The following is a 22,777-nucleotide window of genomic DNA, read 5'->3' as shown; positions in this document are numbered from 1 at the left end:
TAAAATGAGCTCAAAAATTGATCTAATTGATCCATGCATGTGCTACTTTTTTTTTTAATGAATCTTGTGCTACTTGTTACTAACTCTAACTTTGACTTATTCGCCTTGATATATGAATTAACCCTAATCTGAGCTTCCCATTCAAGTTACAATTCCTAACATGTGCATTTAACTATCAAGAATCAGTTATAGGACAATGGAAACAAAAGAAAGCAAGACATATTGGCGCTTTCATCTGGGAATTAAGTGTCATTTGAAGGCCTTAAAGTGCCGTTCAACACTTGACCTTCTGTACCAAAGGGTCAATCAAGGTCAGAACCTCCCAGTTTTGCCTATTTTTGAGTTCCTCTGTTTCTCAAGTCAAGTCAGCAAGAAGGTGGATTCCAGTTTGAGTTCTTTTCAGTTTCCATCCCTAATATGACTTTTGAAAGTGTTTCAAATGAGAAAATGATTCTGGAATATGATTGGTTTCTAAAGGTGCACCTTAAGATCCAAAATTTTGCTTGGTACGCTAGTTTGGGAATCCTTCAAACAAGGACCTAGGCTTTCAAAAATTGGGAGTCTCCTTGTCTTGAGAACCTCCTCACAGTTGGGTGGAAACTATGGGATCATAGGAATGATGTTTGTATGGGGCTGCTATGTCATTGCCTAACATCACAGCTTCTAGTGCTGTCTAGTTAGCCATGTCATCTATTGAACAGAACTAGCATGAGATTCACTTCAATCCAGATCTAGTTAAGTAGTAAGCTCTTGATACAAGCTGTTTTAAGCTATATGTTGTTGGTTTGAGCTTCAGAGATGGGACTGGGGGTGTGGGAGCCATGATTTGTGATAGTGCAGGAAGTGTTTGCTGCATTGTCTAAGAGAGTTTGTGATTCCTAGTTGATTAAAAGAATGCGTATTACAACTCTTTCATGCGTGACGTAATGGAGCCACGTCACAGGATTTAGTTGAGTGATTGTGGAATGTGAAGACACTGAGCTGGTTAATGCAATTACAAATGTAGCAAGTTTTCTCTTTGTTTGATAAATTCTGTAATGAAGTTTTATTAATGTCAAAGAATAGAGTGATCCAAGTACAGGAGTATACAACTGGGGACCATACAATCAATCACTCAGATTACATAAATCTATCAAATCACTAATTGAACATATCGAATGATAACGCAAAACTACTGCTAGATGATATTAGGCAACACATGTTAAAGCCTTGAATGTATTTCTTTCCAAGTTAAGCAGAAAATAATGTAACTGTGCAACTCAAGAGATAGCAACGTTATCTCATCAGCAAAAGGAAGAGCCTCAGATGTGGCTTGAGGATTTTCCTTCCTTCAATCTCTTTATACAATGGTATATAACATTCATGTGCTTAAAAACAAGGACCCACTTCCTAAAGACCCAACACAATAAGTCAACAACTACCAACAACAAAAAAAAAAAAAAAAAACTAGGAACCCAATTTCCAGAATTTGACACTTTCTTGGCTTTTGACACCTTCAAAAACAAAATTAACACATAACTGAAAATCCCAAATACTTTACAAGAAATAGCTTTATCCGAACACAAAAACTATGATAATTTTTCAATAAGCGTTATGAAATACCCAGATCGGAAAATTAAACATTTACATTTTATTGGGAAAATTATAAAAATATAACATGTTAAAGGTATAGAAAATTATTTAAGAAAAAACAATCATATAGCAAAAACAATCCCAAGTCTAAATAATATTTAACGCCAATTTCCTTTTTTAAAAGTAAAAATTTTTAAAAAAAAATCAAAATTTACTGATAGCATGTCAGTGAGAGACCGAATGATCATGGAAGGCCAAAATGGCGGGTAATGGCAATCCTCACATTTTTCTCTCTTTGCCTTATGATCTCTCCATCAATCGCTGTTTTTCATAAAATTGGAAGTGAAATATTGTTTTGAACAGCCGATTAGTTTTTGTTATATACACTAAGTAAAGCGATGGGTTAAGCAGTGAGTTTTAAACGGTTTCTTTATGACTTTTCACAATTGAACTCTACACGTGTTAGAATTTTAAGCGGGTAGTTTTTCCTACATGTCTCAATGGCCTTAATTGCAAGAAAAAAGCTTCTGCTATTTTATATATAGTTTGAATTAAAAGATAGAGTTTAGTTATAATTTTGAAATCGAAAACAAATTTCAACAATATAACTATAATCAACAAGTCTATGGGTAATAATTCGCGCTTTTGTTACAATACTATTTAATTTAACACTTTTCAAACTTTATTATTAATTAATTTATAGTATATTAAAACTACATAATCCCTTTAAATTGTAGCTTTTCCAAATTTTATTTATTTTATCATTTGAGAGTTTGGAAGGGTGTTTTTTTTTTTAATTCCGCGTAATTACTATTGCCTTTTAAATAAATTTGATAGTTACGATGGCAGTGGATAATATGAATTATGGACTTTTCTATTGAAAATACTAAAGATTGTCAATTGAACTATAAATCTTTTGGCATTATCATTTTGATATTATAAATAAATATTTAAAAAATTTTGATTTAAGAGCCAAAATAAAAAATAAAAATTTTAACTTTCAATGTCAACATAGAAAGTGTTAATTCAACCGCAAGGTTCTTGATACCAAACTTTTATTATAAATTGCTAAAGCTCAAATTCATTGAATTATCAACTCTCCAAAGATAATAGTATAGCAAAATTTCCAATAAATTGCTAAAGCTTAAATTCATTGAATCATCAACTCTCCAAAGATAATAGTATAGCAAAATTTATAGTAATTTTTGTAATTTGCTTTAGGAGAAAACCTCACAAAGACTTATTATTATTATTTTTTTAAAAAAATCTTTACTTAGGTTAGGTTGGTCTGATTCAGCTTAAAATAACATTATTTTCACTTTTTAATTAAGGTTTCAAAAATGTGACCAAACAAACACAATTGTGATTTGTGATTAAGAGTATTTTTTAACAATCTAATAGTTGGAGGATAGAGATTTGAAGATTCCCCTTAAAAATATTAGGAAATGTAAGTTGAACTACACAAAACTTTTGATATATAGAAAATAGTTTATCATGATGAAAAAATTAGAAATATTCCTAATAATTAAATTCTATTAATGGATTATAATCAACTCAATTGGTAAAATTTATTGTCAAACAAGTGATTTTCTAATAATTCATTAATTTGGTTGTTCGTATTGAAAAGGAAATGGTTAGAACTCTAGTACATTAGATTATTTAGTTCTCAAATATAATGTTAACTACAATTTTGCTTAATTGGAGATATTTCGTTTATTTATTTATTTTTTATTTGGATAAAAAACAACATTGGTCTCATGTCCTGCAAATGCCATTCGCTTCTCCAAAGGTTGCAACAAAAATAGTAAATATATTGTCAATTGTCCCCAACCTCACACCATACTTATATATTCTGGTAACTCACTTCCAAAGCTGAAGTCTTTCCTCCCAAAATACTTAACAAATTTGGGTTTAAAAGTATCCAATTTTCTCACCCCTAATCTATCATTCATCGATGGAGAGAATTTTTTTCTCCGAAGTGCAATCACACTACATTTATTTAAAAATTTATTTTCCCTTTGTTACTGAACTTTATGAACAAAACCAACACCGTAAAAAAAATCAGAGATAAAAAAAAAGAGCAGAGAGAGAGGAAAGTGGAATTGTCGATGCAATTTCTGGAACCTGGCTAGTGGGGACAGAATTAGAGTTCTACAGTTCTTGGGTTTAAGGTTTTAGTGAGAGGCCCTAAACCTTAAAGCTCAAAAGAGAGGGAGGTGGACTAGTCGATTTTTTTTTTTTTAAAAGAAGAATTGTTGAATGGTTTGGGCTTGTCAATGGGCCGGGTCAGCCCATTTTTATTTGGCCCATGTGCTAAAAAGGGTTTAGGATGTAATGTATCTACCTATTTAGATTAAATTAGATGTAATATAAAAATGTTCAAAACTATGTAATGTTCATGAAATTAATGGCATTTCATTATCTTGTGAGTTCCTAAGAAAGTTTCATAGCTTGAAGTACTAATGTAACGATCCATACTTACAATATTTCACATGCCCAATTACTCTAGTTACAATACTTTATGTCCCATTTTCTCCACCGATAAAGAACACAAGATACATATTTTTTGTTATGTTCATGAGAAATATTTTAAAGAAAATTTTGATAGATATGGTAGAAACTTCTCCTATCAAGAAGAGGCCAATATATGGCTTGTGTAAGTTATTGTACTCTGCATTAAGTAGCCTATGTTAGCCCGTGCTCTTATAGTGGAATAGTGAGTTATTCCTTAGGAGTAACTATTAAATTATTTAGTTGTATTTTTAGTACAAGAAATGGTTACTTTTTAGGAATAGCTATTTATTTAGAATGAAAAACAGTTGTTCCTTAATACTTATTAAAATGGTCCTAATAGTTTTTTTTTTTTTTTTTTGATTGATTCCTTAACTTAGGTAATAACTAAAAAATATAAATTCCTAAAATGCCCAAGCAAAACAACTCTCTCTCTCTCTCTCTAACATTTTTTTTCTTCGTTCTTCATTTTTCCACTATGTTAGTTTTTTCTTGTTTATTCTCCTTTATTCCTTTTGTTTTAACACAACCGCAAAAATGAAGTTTTAGATCTTTATTTCAAGATAACAAAATGATCTAAAATAATGCTTGATGGTGTTTTTTTTTTTTTTTTCAATTTTAGTTTTATATTTTTAAAAGGGGTAATTATACTAAACCTATACATGATTTGACCTGAAATCGTTTTGTCAATCCGTAATTTGAAAAGTGTCACTTTACCCACCTAAGATATGTTTTGTTTGTTTTTCGTAACCTAACTCAGTTCAAAATATTGGTAAATATGTATTTCTGCTCCTATTTTATGTCTCTCTTCTCCCAAAATAGAAAAAACATAAAAAGACAAGATAAAAAAGATTAAAAAGTGATTGTTTTATAAAATCAAACAAAAACCTACGATAAATCTTGGGTCTTAGCAATAGAATCAGATCTTTATACCTATAAAATAAATAAATAAATTCAGATTTCAAAGGCAAATAAAAAACCCACAAAAAATCCAAGCACCACGGTGATTCCACACCCTTCATTCCAGCTTTCAAATCCCCATAACAATAGGCTTGAATCAAATGCAAAACTCAAACCAAGAAATTCAATCATCCATGACCCAATCCAAGACTTCCACTATCATTGCCTCATTGATATTTAATACATACAAACAAACCATAAAATGATGGCAGGTGACATCAAATTTTGTTCCTAACAACATGGAAACTGGATGTAAGAAGACATGATCTTCAATGGTTGATCTTCATGGGTGCTGCTCACTCCATTTCTAAAATGATCTGCTTATCATGGATCTGGTTTTGAGCAAAGGAATGGAGCCACCACTAGCAACACCGACAATCCACCACACCCACGATGACACTGCAACCAAGCCGCGTTCACCTTAACAACCCAAAATCTCAGATCAACCACCACCAAAACCTAAATCGCAACCTACACGTCACGCTCCTTAAAACCCAGACCCAAATCAGTCATGCTCCTCCTCCACAAATCAAAACCCAAACCCATACAACCACTCTTGGCTCCTCCGTTGCAACCGTGACCCAAAGCTACTGCCTATCTAAACCAAAGTGTGGGAGATGAGAGAGAGACATAAACTGAACAGAGAGAGAGTGTGTGAATGAGAGAGAAATAAAGTCAAATAAGAAGTAATGGAAAGAGTAGTAAGTGATTTTTTCCTTTAATAATATTTTCTTCTAGTGTTACACAGACATTTAGGGTTCTTGAGCAATATTATGTTTATTCTTAAATTCTACAAAATCTTGCTTTTAGATCCTCTTTTCTTTTGTTTTTTTTAGTTTTTTTTTTTATGTTTTGGGAGAAGAGAGATACAAAAAAATTAAAAATACATGTTTACTCTTGTTTTTAATAGAGGTGGATTACAGAAAATAAAAGAAACTTACCACAAATGGATAAAGTGACATTTATCAATCTACGGGTAAGTAAAGTGATTTCAAGACAAATCATAAGTGAGTTTACTGTAATTAACCATTTTTAAATATAAGAAATCGTATACTGTGTACATCTTTAATTCATCAAAAAAAAATATTTAATTCATTTATCTTAATCTTTTTTTTATAAGCATTTATTTTAACTTATCGTCAAACAAGTTTAATTGAAGTACCAATATATTAATTTTGAACAGCATAATAATCATATAATTTGTTAAATTTAGTTATAATAAAATGCTTAGAAAACCTCACAAAAAGAAAGGATATTTTTGGAAATATGACTAAAATATAATATTTTAGAATTCTATTCTAGTATACTCAATTACTCACTAAACATTATGAATGGGGATCATTATTTCATTAGTGCTTCTTGCATTTCTTGTTATACTTATTTCTATTACATTATAATAATAATTACAACATACTAAACATGCCCTTAATGAACAAATGAACAAACATATGATGATGTTAGGCGTTTGTACCATCTATATGTAGTATGGGTTGTATGAAAGCATTTGCCAGGTCAGACAATAAGTGGTTGTTATTGGATTAGTTGGATTGATTAGCTAATAATCCGGGTGGTTAATTAGTGTATGAGATTAGTATAAAGGTGGGAAAGACATTGTAACTGTTCATGATGAATAATACTTTGGTCTCTCTCTCTCTCTCTCTTTGGAGGCCCAGGTCCCCTCGAAGTGACCTCCCCTAAATTTTAATTCCATCACAGTCACTAACAGATGATGGACAAGATATTAGGGTACTTTAAGCTATAGTTACCGTTATAAAACAACGTTGTTTTAGCCTTGTAAATTTTGTAATTTCTCAAATGTCCCAAGCAATAGCGTTTGGACACAACCTGAACATAAAAAATAAAAAATAAAAATGCTTCTTTTTCTTTCTTTTTTCCCCCTTGCAGGACTCCAAAAATCAGCTAAAAAGTCAGTTAAATGTTGATGGTAAAGCAAAGGAAAAAAATCTAGGACCAAAATTTTTTTACCACAATTTTGCTATAATTGTGAGTGGCAGAAAAAAAAAAAAAAAAAAAAAAAAGGGTTTATGTGAAAGTTATAGACAATTACTCACAATTACGACATCAAAATTGTGGTTACTTTTTATCAAGTACTAATACTCTAATAGTTGACCCATGTGTAGATGATGGTAATCCAAGCACAAGTTAACACATGTACAAGTTGTAGTAGGAGTTGTAGAGTGTGTGATCCTAAAAGAATTGGTTACCAAAGACACTACACACTTAATCACAAGTTAATATTTAAGCGTACGAGTGTCAAACCATATAAAGGTTCTGTATTTTATTTAGGAGTGGCAAATGGGGTCATAAATGGATTTGGTGTGTAATTATCCATTACCAATCCAACCCATTTAATTAGTAACTCACTAATTTAATCTAATATGACCCAAATACCTCTAAAACTACTTAAATACCCTCTTGACCTCCAAAATTACCAAAGTACCCATAAATACCTAAAATGACGCAAATACCCCTACACTTCCAAAATTACCAATATACCCTTAGACATCCAAAATTATCCCCAAAATCTCTAAAATGAGCAAAATACCCACGAAACCTCAAAAATAACCAAAATACTTCCAATATCTTTAAAATTACCAAATATGCTCAAAAACTACTCAAATGACCTAAATATCCCTAAAATCTCTAAAATGAGCAAAGTACCCATGAAACCTCTAAAATGACTAAAATACCCTCGATATCTCTAAAATCACCAAATATGCTTAAAAACCACTAAAATGTCTAAAATACCTCAAAATCTCTAAAATGAGCAAAATAACCCCAAAACCTAAAAAATGAACAAAATACACCCGAAACCCAAAAAATGACCAAAATACCCCCAAAACCAAAATATCCCCGAAACTTAAAAATGACCAAAATACTCCCAAAACCTTAAAAAAAAAAAAAAACCCAAAACCTAAAAAAAAAAAAAAGAACAAAATACCCCCCAAAACCCCAAAAAAAGACCAAAATACCCCCCAAAACTCACAAAATGACCAAAATACCCCCGAAAGCTAAAAAATTACTGAAATACCCCAAAACATAAAATACAAAAAAAAAAAAAAAAAAAAAAAAAAAAACCAAAGTACTTTTGAACCCTAGAATTCTACAAGTAGTTTAAGACTTCAAAGGTATTGCTGGAATTTTATTATTCAATATCACTTTCAAAACCAAGTCCAAAAAGACATACATGTAAAGGCAACCACCTAAAACCCCATCAAAACACGTGAAAGAGTGTAAACAGTACTCCTCCAAAGATTCTTAATGGCTTTGTGAGGATTTATCAATTTAGAAACTTTTTCTACATTCTAAATTCTTGTCTAGTCTCTCTTGGACTCACTTTTGTCTTTTGAGGCTCTCCATTATAACTTCAACATTTCATTCGTGGGTGCAATGTAAACGATCTAAAAGAGAGTGGGATAAGCACTTATTCAAATAGTGCTTTTGGGGATAGAGAAAGAGGGTCGCTCTTTAATCTCTTAGAAAAAATAAAGTATTCAAACATTATAGCTATTCGTAAGATACCTTTTGACTGATCTCAGGTTGGTCTGATTTTCTCCTTCAAAACCAATATCTTAACCGAAGTTCGTGCACCAGTACCACACCATTCTACAGTTTCATTTTGAATTTTTGATATTTTTTTAAAAAAAATTTTGGGTCTATAAGTTGGTTAATTTTCTTGGTTGATGTTATGAATCTCTGTCATCAACTTTCATAATTAATTGTATACTTGGACTGACCCAGCAAGTTAATCCATAGGGAATAGAACAATAAGAAAAGATACTTCAAAAAAAAAAAAAAAAGAGAGAGAGAGAAAATGCAGAATCTACTACAAATATTACTTTTGTGTTGGAATGACACATGTGCAAGTTGTAGTAGGAGTGGTAGACTAGAGTGTGTGATCCTAAAAAAATTGGTTACCAAAGGCACTACGGACTTCCCATAAAAAAAGAAAAAAAAAAAAAGGCACTACACACTTAATCACAAGTTGCTACTTAAGCGTATCTTTGGGAATTTGCACAACATTCACTTGAAAAGAGTATTTATCTGCTTTTGGTAACAGTTCAATGCACCGGATTGCAATGATCACTTCTTAACATATTCTTTTCAAAAAGAAAAAAAGAAAAAAGAAATATTAATAGTATTGGCTTATGTACTATGTTTAGAAAAATTTTACCAAAAAATAATAAAATAATTAATTTTTTGACAATTTATTTTATTTTTATAAAAATAATATAAAAACTTTCATATAATTTATTAACAATTATTTAAGGGTACGTCAAGTTAGTATCTCAGTGTTGCCAACTTGCCTGTGAGTTGTAACTGTGACCTTGGTCTTCGTCAAACACTGACAATTCAAAGCCAAAAGCGAGTCCTTCTTTTGCCATATTTTGTGGCCAAAAGCAGTTTGTCTTTTTGCAAAACAGACACTGAGCTGCTTCTACTCTAGTCGGCCCGTTTTCTTCTAAGAGAAGCATCTGAATGCGCAACTTTTGCATTAAAAAACTTTTTTTTTTTTTTAATGTTTTTTAGTTTGGGTCAAATTTGAGTGCCGCGCCGTTTTGATGGCCTTTCCAACCTCCACATCAGGTGTTCTTATCAGTGCCATTAGCAAGCTTGTGATGCATGGTTTCTACTTTTTAACAAGACCCATATTAGCATATTAATTTTTAACGGATGGTTGAGAAGCTGCGCATGTGGTTTTTAAAATCCTAAACTTGATTCATGCTTTATATTATTAATTTCTTTATATCTTGCTCATTTAAATCTAATTTAGATTTCTAGTCCATGCTTTGGCAGTTCAATTAGGTTAAATTGGTTCCATTTCCAATATCTCTCTGGTGTATTTTCAATCATTGTAATTCACGTCTTCCTGGGGTTGAGATCGAGATTTTTGAAAAAATTTGTGGCCGATAACATGCATTATTGACACATCTCCCTTGGAATTAGAGTTCTCTTTTCTCTTTTTATCTTGTAGTAAATTACTTTGAATGATACATAGTTATATTGTGTATAACTTCAACCTATTTTGTGTGTATATATCATCATTGATTTAAACTTATTTGGTAAGTCACTAACAACAACGTGCCCTAATAATAAATAATTACACTGCTTAATCCCTTGAAAAAAAATATTAAGTGGCAATTATAGTCATCATTATTTATATATATATATATATATATTGAAGTAAGTGTTTGAATGTCGTTACTATTTTTCCTAATATATTTTCAATAATCATTTGTGATGGAAAAAAAAGGGCACACATAATTTTTACTGAAAACACTTTCTGAGCAATACTTAAATGTGAGGGCATAAAGGCCCTGGTCTTTTTTTTTTTTTTGTGAATCAAATAAAGGCCCTGGTTGGATCAAACATAACCAATGGGTGGATATATAAATCTCACAAACAACCGAAAATTATTTTATCAAACGCTAGTCTCCCACATATATGCTACATTTACTAATAATGGATCTCGTGTGAAATTGGCATCTAAGATCACATAACAAGGCTGTTATATGTGCACTGCTTTCACACCAAATCTTAAGGTCATAAAGAAAGTTGATACATATTATTAAGGCATATATAGCTGTAAACATAACCTAAAATCTTGCAAAATAATTTCCACTTTCACATCCCTTATGCATTTCTAAACAACTTCAATCAATTTTAGCGTGTTGCCTTTAAAAGTCCGCAAGGGGGAATCGAGTCAATCGACACTCATCGTTTTACTCTAGTTTAATACACAATGTCTGTTAAGTTTTGAATATATGAGGAATAAAATAATGTGGTAGTTGAGTCGATGAGATAAGCACGGGAATGGATTAAAGAATTCAACGACAAAGGATGAGCGATGATGTAATCCCATCGTCGTACTTATCACAGGGACACAACACGTGTCTTTAAGGACACGTGCTCTCGAAAGGTGTTACAATGGGGAAGAGAATCTGCATTATTCCCTTTCTGTCCTGGTTGATCTTAACAGCCGTCTGAACTTTTCGGCTCATGCTTTTCAAGACCATCCAGCTCCCCCATCCAACGTGTCCATTGGACACAAGCCACCCCTTTCAACAATTTCAACAATGTATAATAATGTGTAACAGGGGAAACTTTTTTGCACTTGCACATCGGAGATATTTGGGACGAGTTCCAAATAAGTGTATCCTCAAATAAGTGTATCCTCAAATGAAGGCCCCTGCAAAGTTTATATAAATATATATATTGTTAACCCTTCATCCATTACCCCTACACAAAGTAGTACACTCCACACTCACACACAGAGATGGAAAGCCCATCTTCTAAACAATTCTTTGTTGCATCCCTTTTCATAGTACTTGCCATTTGTTCCTACATGAACTCAAGCTTAGCCGCTACACTTGACCAGTTAAGCTCTGAGTTCATTACCCCAACTGTTGCCTTCCACGACAGCCAGATCAAGGAAAAGGCCTTTGCTACTGACATCATTACAACATCTGTTGCCTTGACCATTTCTCCGACCACTGGCGACAGCCGGATCAATATTGAAAAGTCCTTTGCTACTAAGATCATTACAACATCTGCGCCAAACACCAATATCCCAGATTCAACATGCACTTCAACCAATCACACAGTTGCACCTGCACCATCGCCGGAGATTCCTGTCCAACGCCGGAAGCTTCTTAAGGGCCATACTCGGCCATCTGCACCGAATCCAGCCACCTATATCCCACCTTCAACAAGCTCTTCAACCAATCACAAAGCTGCACCTGCACCATCGCTGGAGTTTCCGGTCCTACGCAGGAAGCTTCTTAAGGGTCATTCTCGGCCATCTGCACCGAATCCTGCCACCTATATTCCACCTTCAACAAGCTCTTCAACCAATCACAAAGCTGCACCTGCACCACCGCCGGAGTTTCCTGTCCTACGCCGAAAGCTTCTTAAGGGTCATACTCGGCCATCTGCACCAAATCCAGCAGGCTATATCCCACCTTCAACAAGCTCTTCAATCAATCACAAAGCTGCACCTGCACCATCCCTGGAGTTTCCGGTCCTAGGCCGAAAGCTTCTTAAGGGTCATACTCGGCCATCTGCACCGAATCCAGGCGGCTATATCCCACCTTCAACAAGCTCTTCAACCAATCACAAAGCTGCACCTGCACCATCGCTGGAGTTTCCGGTCCTAGGCCCAAAGCTTCTTAAGGGTCATTCTCCGCCATCTGCTCCGAATCCAGCCACCTATATCCCACCTTCAACAAGCTCTTCAACCAATCACAAAGCTGCACCTGCACCACCGCCAGAGTTTCCTGTCCTAGGCCGAAAGCTTCTTAAGGGTCATACTCGGCCATCTGCACCGAATCCAGCCGGCTATATCCCACCTTCAACAAGCTCTTCAACCAATCACAAAGCTGCACCTGCACCATCGCTGGAGTTTCCGGTCCTAGGCCCAAAGCTTCTTAAGGGTCATACTCCGCCATCTGCTCCGAATCCAGCCACCTATATCCCACCTTCAATAAGCTCTTCAACCAATCACAAAGCTGCACCTGCACCACCGCCGGAGTTTCCTGTCCTAGGCTGAAAGCTTCTCAAGGGTCATACTCAGCCATCTGCTCCGAATCCAGCCACCTATATCCCGCCTTCAACAAGCTCTTTAGCCAATCACAAAGCTGCACCTGCACCATCCCCAGGCACAGTACTGTAAGAGAGTCCTCCGCCTCATGCTATGACCTAGCCCACATGAATATCTATATTCCCTATCTTTTCTTTATTACCATGCAGTATTCAAAAAAAGAAAAAGCATTAGCAGACATATATGTAACTGTTTTGGTTCATCTGATGTGTTGTATGGATCATATATGTATGGCATGAGAGTCTTCTTAAGCTATACAATTTTATATTACGGAATTCCAAAATTTGATTCTTTTTCTTTTATCTACTTCATAGCAAATCTGTCTGACTGCCGAGAAAATAGAGGGATATAAAGGAAATTAAATTCTAGGCCAGACAACAGCGTTAAGAGTACTAAATTGATTTCCCAATATTTTCTCAGCAGCCAAAAAACCCCCATATTAACAAATCTAAATCTAATAGAACAAGAACAGCCAATCATATTTCTCAGAAAAATAGTAGTTCAGTGCAATTTTAAGTGTGATTTGAGTTAAAGTTGGTTGAGATGTAGAGCAGTTTTGTATTTTGTATTTTTGGGAACAACAAACACACCCTAAACTAAAATCTAAAAGACAGCTTAGAGAAGCTTGGGGAGGTCGGCGACCATGCAGGGTCGCCGGCGGGGACGATGCGTCTTAAAGGCTCTTCCAATGGGCTATTGTAATCTACTTCGAAGTGCTTCAGTATTAGTAACCAGCTCTCTCCATTTTCATGTTAATATGTATTCGGTGAATCTCTCAAGAAACTTACTCAGAATTTGACACCGACTTAGAGTTAAGAGAGGTGAAAGATGATGGTATTGGAGATAATATTAGAGATCGTAAACTTTAATTTCTCCAGAATTTGATCACCAGTTGCAGTTACAGAACGCAGTCGAGTGGTGGTCCCCATTTGACAACCTCGTGGAAAAGCCCACCCAAAAAGACAAAATTTAACCTGACCAATTAAATCGTGACATTTTAATTTGAACCTTTTTTTTAAAGTAAAAGATAGAAAAAATTGACCTCTAATTAAACACTATATATATTTACTAAAAATCATTAATTGTTCCCCTCAAAAAAAAAAATCATTAATTGTATTTTTTAAATCGTTAATAGAGTAACTCATTTGGTGGAGAAAGCAGTTGTTTTTTCTTCTTCTTCTTCTTCTTCTTCTTCTTCTTTTTTTATTATTTTTTTTATCACAAGTAGTTGTCTTTTCTCAATATTAGAGAGAGTAAAAATTAAAACACAAGAAGATATAAGAAATAAAGAAGAGAAAAAATTTAAACATAAATAATAAATAGTGACTATTTTTTAAAATATATATACATAGTGTTTAGAATATCATGGTTTATAAAGTTTGGGTTTACCCAAAATTTTATTTTGATCCATGACTTAAATATAAAACTTAATTATTATTTTTTATTTTTAATATTTGTTCCATGTGTCAAAATTGTCTTTTAACATTTTAGATGTGTCAATTTAATCATTAATAATTTGATATTATATCAAACTATTCTCTCATTTAAGGGGTGAATTATGGATATATAAAATAAATATATTAAAATAAAAAACCTAAACTAACTAGACTAAAGTATCCACTGAGAGAGAGAGAGAGAGAGAGAGAGAGAGAGAGAGAGAGAGAGAGAGCTAGCTGTCAATTTTCCCATAGTTACGTGGTTCTGTTTCAGTGAACAAAAGTAAAAGCCAAAGTTAGTGGAACAGTGCTGGGTATGACTTCATTTTCATTCGATATTTATTAGTGTGTAGTGTGTACACGCTCTTAAACCCACGTGCGTTCTGCCAATTTTGATAGATGCCCCACTTGTTCATTTACCTTCACATTTATGACTCTCTCTCTCTCTCTCTCTCTCTCTCTCTCACACACACACACACACACAGGCTCTAGGGATTACCATATGACGTTGAGACTTGAGAGCATGTATGTAGCATTGCAACGATGTGGGTGCCACTCCCATGTGCTCCTTTTTTTCAGCCATAGCCCCAATATACTATACTCTTCCTATAAGGCACCATTTAATTTCATTGTCATTATCAGCATTTTAAGTCGGGTAAATACCAAGATTTTTCCCAATCTATCACCCAATTAAACAAATATTAATAATAATAATGCTAGAAAAATAATTTCTAAAAGTAATCAACGATTAATAAAACAAAAATTTGATAACAATATCTTTCTCATACAAACAATTTTCATTTAGAACATAAAGCTGTGGCTAAGTGGCTTAAATAAGCTATGAATCATGTTCTACTGAATTACTAACAAACAATCCATAGAAGCACGTATAAGCTTACATTCCAATTGAATAGGACATTATTTGGTATTGAAAAATTATCCGTTAGAGTGGTAGGCTAACAAAACTTCTAAAATTCTGGAATGAAGTAGGAAACTATAAGAAATTTACAGAAGATAAAAATACCTTAGATTAATAAAAAAAAAAATGGATAAGATTGTGATTTTGATTAAATGAAGTAAAGTGACTACATCTACATACAGCAGTAAAGTAGAAGTTTAGCTTCTACCAAAAAAAAAAAGAAAGAAGAAGAAGAAGAAGAAGAAGAAGAAGAAGAGAAAGGTAGAAGCTTAGGGGCTGTTTGGATGCTTTTTTTTTTTTCACTCAATTTCTGTCACTCATCACTCATCACTTTAAAATATCACACCCATTTGGCACCATCACTCAATATTTTTCACATTGTTTGTGGGTCTCATACTTGTTACTCGGTGCAGCTTTTTTTTTCTTTTTTTTTTCCAGTACCCAAATCACCTGAACCCAGTGGAAAAAAAAAAAAAAAAAAAAAAGAACTGAAGAGTGAAGACCAAATCCAGTGAAAAAAAAAAATCAGTTGGTCAAAAGGTGTGGCTAAGTTATGACTAGTGGGTCCCCTATGTGTGTTTAGTTACAAAAATGCCGTTTAATTACAAAAATGCCATTGAGTATGAGTTATGGAAACTGAAAACAGCCAAAATGTGTTTTCAGTTTCCATAACTCATAACTCAAAAATTAGAGAATTAAGTGATGGAAACAGAGTTATGGTGCTCCCAAACGGACTTCTCGCTATGGGTCCCACCATTTTTGAGTTATGAGTTATGAGTTATGAAAACAGAGTTATGAGTTATAGAAATTGATGATCCAAACAGCCCCTTAACATTTCATTGAATTCGGCGACTCAACATAGGAAAAATTATAAATTAAAAAAAAAATGCCAACATTACTTACTATTATAGTACTACCTAGTACCTACTAACAAGTATCACAAGATAATATAATTTCTATTCCTAGTATTCATTTCATTTGAAAAGTAAGAAAAGTTATCACTACTTATAAATAATTGGACTTATTTTTTGTGAAAATTCACTAATTATTCATTGAGAAAGTTTAGTTACAAAATTAGTTGTAGTCTAAATCTACAACCTTACTCAATAAAATAAACATTACTACATATTTTGAAAATCTAATCGTTAAATTGCATGTTCTTTACATTCTAAATACACATGTCAAATTTTGTATCAATCGGATATTATTTGCTATATGATCTATAAGCTTATAATTTATGCATAATTTTAAACTACAAAAACTTGCAATTTAAACAATTTATTGATAACATAGCTATTGATCTTTAATTTTCTAGAAGTTTTGTAAGCATAAAGGATATAAGAAAAAGATGTAATCCAGTAGTGAGTTTGTCAAAAATCACCTCCAATAAAAAGATATTAAGTAAGGTTACAGCTTAAGGCTACAACCAATTTTGTAGTTAAACTTTGTCCTTATGTCATATAGTCTTTTTTAATTTTTTTTAATTAGAGACTTTCTTTCACAGAAGAGGAATATAGTCCATCTCCATCCAAAACTCCCAATGCAGTGAGCGGGATGGAAGAGATGGGAGGTGTTCCTCCAACTTTACACTCACATGTCCAGCAAGTAGAAACAATTGGAGTTGGATCACTTACCAATTCAGAGATATACTTCATTTGTTCTAACTTCTCTGCTATAACTGCAGAAAGTAAAAAATTGGGAGTGCAAAACTGCAATGAACAGCAAAATGGAAAATAAATTTTAGGTAAAATGAGTGAGTAATTTCCAAATGAAGTATGTAATAAGTAACTTAATTTGAGAAAATAAAGTGAAAGCTACAGTTAAGGAATTGTTACCAACAAAGAATAAAGGCCAGTCTCTCAATAATCTTGAACAAAACAACAACCATTCTTATTGCAATGACAATGAAAATAACCAACACAAAATAAGCAAAAAAGATTGACAATAGCCCTGTTTGTTTCAGGGCAAGCATTTGCAATTGACAGAAGCCCTGTACAAAAGATTAATAATAATAAAAAAATAAATGAATAAAAACAATGTTACTACCAGGACTACTGAAATCAGTGGGTCGAGGGGAACAAATCAAACTAGTCCTACAATTGCCTTTACAATTTGTTCAGGAAAGAAGGGATGCAATTGGGCGTATATAGATAACTTTTATCTAAGCATCTGTTAGGTCCAAGAGGGTTATTGTAAATATCACACTTGTTTTTTAGGTGTTTGAATGTTTAGAGATTAGAGAAACAGGATTGAAGAAGAAACTAGACTAGAGTTTAATTGTGAGATATTGGGAGAATGAGATAAAACAAGGAATTATTAAATAAGTGAGACTCTGAGAATTGAGATCGAGAAAAAACTGGGGAGAGAATTACAGAGAATTCAAGAGAGAAAGATCCAAGCAAATGCATCACTATTCACTAATGAGATTAGAGTTACAAGTTGAGTATTTATATAGGGACTTGCTCCAATCCTGACGGTTGTTCATTTGGCACATGTTCCTCAACCAATAGCAATGCTGAGGAATCATATATGAAGCAGAAATAAATAATAAAAAATGCTTGGCTTAAACTTGGGAATCAAAATATTGGGTTCTTCCATAGAGTCCATTAGATGTTTGCTGAATGTAGATGGTGTCAAGCTGGAAGACCTTGAAACAATTAAAGAGCTAGTTGTGTCCTATTACAAAAAACTATTGGGCCAACTTCCCTCTCAGCTCTATAATTCAGATATTGCAAGGATCGCTAATTTTTTTACCCATACAATTTTCTTGCAGGAAAAAGGAACTGCTGCAGGGTGGGGTAACTGCTTATGAAATCAGGGATGCCATCTTCTCAATGAAGGATGAAGCCTCTGGTCTATATGGGTTTTCTACACTCTTCTATAAAAGATCCTGGCCCATTGTTAAGGAGGATGTCACTGTGTTGTGAACTGGGATAATTTAATGCATATAAAAGATAGTCAATACAAGATGACTAATCTCCTACACTTAAGAGAGGAAATAGACTTGTTTGGTTAATTTTCTTCTTGATTCTCATTAATGCATTTAATGTAGACAAATAGCCAATGATGAGATAACCTCATCAACAAATCCTAAAACATGGGAACTAATCCTATCCTAAAACATAGGAATCAATTTGAATAAAAGCAAATAACAATACTAATCTACTACTACCTTATTCAGATAAAGATCTATTACTAAGTCTAAATTTAAATACTTCAAATTCAAAAAACAATTTATCCTGAATATCATCTCAGGTCATAACACACTAATGCTGTATTATCCTTTTTCAACATAGGGAGGCTGCTCAAAGAGGTTGATTCAAGTTCAACCATCACTACTTTGGTGCCTAAAGTTCCAAATCCTTCAAAAATGGGGACTTTAGGCCTATATCTTTCTGCAACCATATATACAAGTGCACTACTAAGATTCTTGCTAACAGACTTAGACCATGCCTTGCTAATATGATAGGAATAACCAGACAACATTCATTCCTAATAGGTGCACTGCAGAAAACATTATTCTTGCTCAGGAATTGGTGAAAAACTGTCACAGGCAGAGGGGTATTCCAAGATGTCTTACAAAGGTGAATCTCATGAAGGCATATGAATATATGATTCCATCCATTTGGACTCTGCATTGTTTAGCTACCATTGGAGTACTTGAGAAGTTTGTGGCATAAGTTAAAGAATTCATCTCATCTCCCTCATTCTCATTAGCAATCAATTGAAGTCTAGTGGGTTTCTTTAACAGGGGTAAGGATCTTGCTATTTTCCTTTGAAGAGGTACTGATGGTCTTGTATAGGGTGAAAAAGCGGCTTGGGATCCTGTTTGGTGTCCTAAAAAGGAAGGTGGTCATGTTCTTAAAATGGTAGAGGAATGGGATAAGGCAGCCATTATTAAATTCATGTGGCTTCTCTTCGCCCAAGCTGAATCCTTAAGAGTTGCATAAGTCAAGTTATAGATTCTTAAGGGCCAAAGCTTCTGGTGTGTTAGGAGCTTCCATGACTGCTCTTGGGGGTGGGGTGGAGGAAACTTTTAAAGTTCAGGACCTATTTAGGCCTCTCTAGGACAAGTTTGGTCATAAGAGTGGTCTATGAAGCTGCCAGCACTGTGAATGCCAAATTAGCTAGTGTCATGATCGGTAGAAAATTAAACCGGGGTCCTGTTAGGTCAAAAAACCTGGTTACTATCCTACATAAGTTGCCTATGATCAAATTGGGTTAATGATAAGGCTTGGTGGATTCCTTCCAGAATAGGGTCCTTCATTGTTCCTAATGATTGGGATTAAATTAGGCAAGATTATCCTAAAGTAGAATGGTGGAAACTTATTTGGTTTCCTAAAGCTATACCAAGACTTGCTTTCATCTCATGGTTGGCACTGAAGGACAGGCTGAATACCAGAGAAAGATTGAAAAAATGGGGTATTGGCAGGGACATGCCATGCGTCCTTTACAGGGCAGCTGTGGAGAATAGAGACCATTTATTCTCCAAGTGTTCCTTTTCCAGAAGGTCATGGTGGAGAATTAAATTCATGTGTTGTCAGGAATCCATTGTTGATGATTGGGATTCCAAATGTTGCTTCCTTGAGATAAGATTGTGGTAAACTAGGACTCAGTGCAGCAAACTTTCATCGTTGCACCCATACAAATGCTGTTATATTCCAAGGATTGGTTAGATCTAAGGAACATATGGGGAAGATGTCAAAAAACAGGTTAGACCTCGAATTGAGGATGGAAAAACCTATGCTGATACCAGAGTTAATAGGGAAACAAGCTATTGATGGGGATTTGCAGAAGCTACCCTCAGGCATCAAGCCCCTACAAGATAAAGAATGTGCTGAGTCTCTGCTATGGTTTAGCTGGTTGCTGGAATGTTGTTACAGAAATTTGCTGTGGCCTCCTTGGCTTAGTATATTTCGTTGTATCTCTGGTAGACGGATTGCTGACCTGAGTAAGCTGGATTTATATTCTATGCAGGTTGTTGCTGCATAAATGGGCATTTGTTGTATTTCCTTAGCTTCTGGTTTGTTTTGTTTAGGTGTTTCTATGTGTAGTTGGCGTTGCCTCCATGGTGAGGGTGGTGTTAGTTTCAGGTTTTTGGCTTTGGCCTGTGTGTTGGTTTTGTAATCCTTTTTGTATGTTGGTGCTGGTTTCCCAGAATGTTGGCAATAAAAATTACTTGATAATCGGCAAAAAAAAAAGCTGTAAAATGAGCTCTAAAATTGATCTAATTGATCCATGCATGTGCTACTTTTTTTTTTAATGAATCCTGGGCTACTTGTTACTAACTCTAACTTTGACTTATTGGCCTTGATACATGTATTAACCCTAATCTGAGCTTCCCATTCAAGTTACAAATTCCTACCATGTGCATTTAACTATCAAGAAGCACTTATAGGACAATGGAAACAAAAGAAGGCAAGACATATCGGCACTTTGGTCCGGGAATTAAGTGTCATTTGAAGGCCTTAAAGTGCTGTTCGACACTTGACCTTCTGTACCAAAGTGTCAAGGTCAGAACCTCTGAGTTCCTCTGTTTCTCAAGTCGGCAAGAAGGTGGATTCCAGTTTAAGTTCTTTTTAGTTTCCATCCCTATTATGACTTTTTAAAGTGTTTCAAATGAGAAAATGAGAAAATGATTCTGGAATATGATTGGTCTCTAGAGGTGCCCCTTAAGATTCAAAATTTTGCTTGGTACGCTAGTTTGGGAATCCTTCAAACAAGGACCAAGGCTTTCAAAAATTGGGAGTCTCCTTGTCTTGAGAACTTCCTCACAGTTGGGTGGAAACTATGGAATCGTAGGAATGAAGTTTGTATGGGGCCTGCCATGTCATTGCCTAACATCACAGCTTCTAGTGCTGTCTAGTTAGCCATGTCATCCATTGAACAGAACTAGCAGGAGATTCACTTCAATCCAGATCTAGTTAAGTAGTAACCTCCTGATACAAGCTGTTTTAAGCTATAAGTTGCTGGTTTGAGCTTCAGAGATGTGACTGGAGGTGTGGGAGCCGTGATTCATGATAGTGCAGGTGAAAAGTTTGCTGCATTTTCTGGGAGAGTTTGTGATTCCTAGACTCCTAGTTGATTAAAAAATTGTGTATTACTACTCTTTCATGTGTGATGTAATGGAGCCGTGTCACAGGATTTAGTTGAGTGATTGTGGAATGTGAAGACACTGGGCTGGTTAATGCAATTACAAATGTAGCAGCTTTCTCTTTGTTTGATAAATAACTGTAATGAAGTTTTATTAATGTCAAAGAATAGAGTGATCCAATTATAGGAGTGTACAACTGGGGACCATACAATCAATCACTCAGATTACATAAATCTATCAAATCACTAACTGAACATATGGAATGATTACGCAAAACTACTGCTAGATGATATTAGGCAACACATGTTAAAGCCTTGAATGTATTTCTTTCCAAGTTGTGCAGAAAAGAATGTCACTATGCAACTCAAGAGCTAGCAAAGTTTTCTCATCAGCAAAGGGAAGAGCCTCAGATGTGGCTTGTGAGGATTTTCCCTCCTTGCTCCCAACTCCTTATTGAAATCAATCTCTTTACATTCATGTGCTTAAAAAGTAGGACCCACTTCCTAAAAACTCAACACAACAAGTCAACAACTACCCAAAAAAAAAAAAAAACTAGGAACCCAATTTCCAGAATTTGACACTTTTTTGGCTTTTGACACCTTCAAAAACAAAAATTAACACAACTGAATATCCCAGATACTTCACAAGAAACAGTTTGATGCGAACACAAAAACTATGATAATTTTTCAATAAACGTTATGAAATACCCAGATCCGAAAATTAAACATTTACATTTTATTGGGAAAATTATAAAAATAAAATATGTTAATGGTTTAGAAAATTATTTACCAGTAGTGGCGGTGTCTGATTTGATTATCTCTTCAAGCTCTCTGTTGTGGTTGGAGTGGGTGGGTCCCATTGTCACCTTCGCTTCTGGAAAAACTCTCCGACTGTGAAACCATAGTTGTATGTATCACCAAAGGACCAGACCATATGGTTGTAGTTTATGCCGCGTTTTGGAGAGAACTTTTAAGGAAATTTTCATTTCGAACAATGGGCGCGCTTGTTACAATAGAAACACGTGCCAACTCTTCAATGAGCCAATTAAACGTCACAGCCTTTGAGTTATAATTTTTTTTTTTTTTTTGGGAGTTAAAAGAATCTTTTAAAAGATAGACTTCAGTTAAATTTTGAAACTACATAATTTCTTTAAATTGCAGCTTTCCCAAATTTTATTTATTTTATCATTTGAGAGTTTGGAAGGGTTTTTTTTTTTTTTAAAAATTCTGCGTAATTACTATTGCTTTTTAAATAAATTTGATAGTTAAGATAGCAATAGAAGATTTGAATTATGGATTTGAATTATGAACTCCTCTGTTGAACTACAAAATTTTTGACATTATTGTTTTGATATTAGAAATAAGTATTTAAAAAAAATTTAAAAAGAAAAAGAAAATTAGAAAACTAAAAATTTTGATTTAAGGACCAAAATTACAAATGAAAATTTTAACTTTCATTATTTCAATATCAACACATGAAAGACAATTACATAGATGTATTTGTTGAAAACATAGAAAGTGTTAATTCAACCGCAATGTTCTTGACACCAAACTTTTATTATTAATTGCTAAAGCTTAAATTCATTGAATCATCAACTCTCCAAAGATAATATTATAGCAAAATTTACTATAAATTGCTAAAGCTTAATAGTATAGCAAAATTTA

At 33.9% G+C, this 22,777-nt stretch overlaps 1 long non-coding RNA gene across 1 annotated transcript; it reads right to left on the bottom strand.

Annotated features, from left to right (window-relative positions):
- Positions 1-12,272: 12,272 nt before the first annotated feature.
- Positions 12,273-22,098, bottom strand: LOC142608622 (uncharacterized). The gene is made up of 4 exons (XR_012839553.1): positions 21,903-22,098; positions 16,654-16,728; positions 14,600-14,706; positions 12,273-12,797 (listed from the first exon to the last, which is right to left on the bottom strand). It is a non-coding gene; the product is annotated as an uncharacterized LOC142608622 (long non-coding RNA).
- Between the last annotated feature and the right edge of the window lie 679 nt (positions 22,099-22,777).

The sequence above is a fragment of the Castanea sativa genome, chromosome 9 (assembly GCF_040712315.1).
Source record: "Castanea sativa cultivar Marrone di Chiusa Pesio chromosome 9, ASM4071231v1".
Lineage (NCBI taxonomy): Eukaryota > Viridiplantae > Streptophyta > Magnoliopsida > Fagales > Fagaceae > Castanea > Castanea sativa.
This window is presented reverse-complemented; position numbering and strand designations above follow the sequence as displayed.